A 226-nucleotide genomic window follows, 5' to 3' on the forward strand; every position below is an offset into this window, starting at 1 on the left:
GAGCAAATCCCAGCATTTATAAATTATTCACAATCATTTTAATGTCTATAATGCTGTGTCCTGAACGTGGATGTGGTTTGCTACAGCTGCCTTCCCAGTCTCCCACTAGAAAACACCCAAATAAAGATAGAAAGGAATACTTGACTTTTCCTTTCCCTTCCCTTCCCTTCCCTTCCCTTCCCTTCCCTTCCCTTCCCTTCCCTTCCCTTCCCTTCCCTTCCCTTCC

This window comes from Charadrius vociferus, unplaced genomic scaffold, assembly GCF_000708025.1.
Source record: "Charadrius vociferus isolate BGI_N301 unplaced genomic scaffold, ASM70802v2 scaffold190, whole genome shotgun sequence".
Lineage (NCBI taxonomy): Eukaryota > Metazoa > Chordata > Aves > Charadriiformes > Charadriidae > Charadrius > Charadrius vociferus.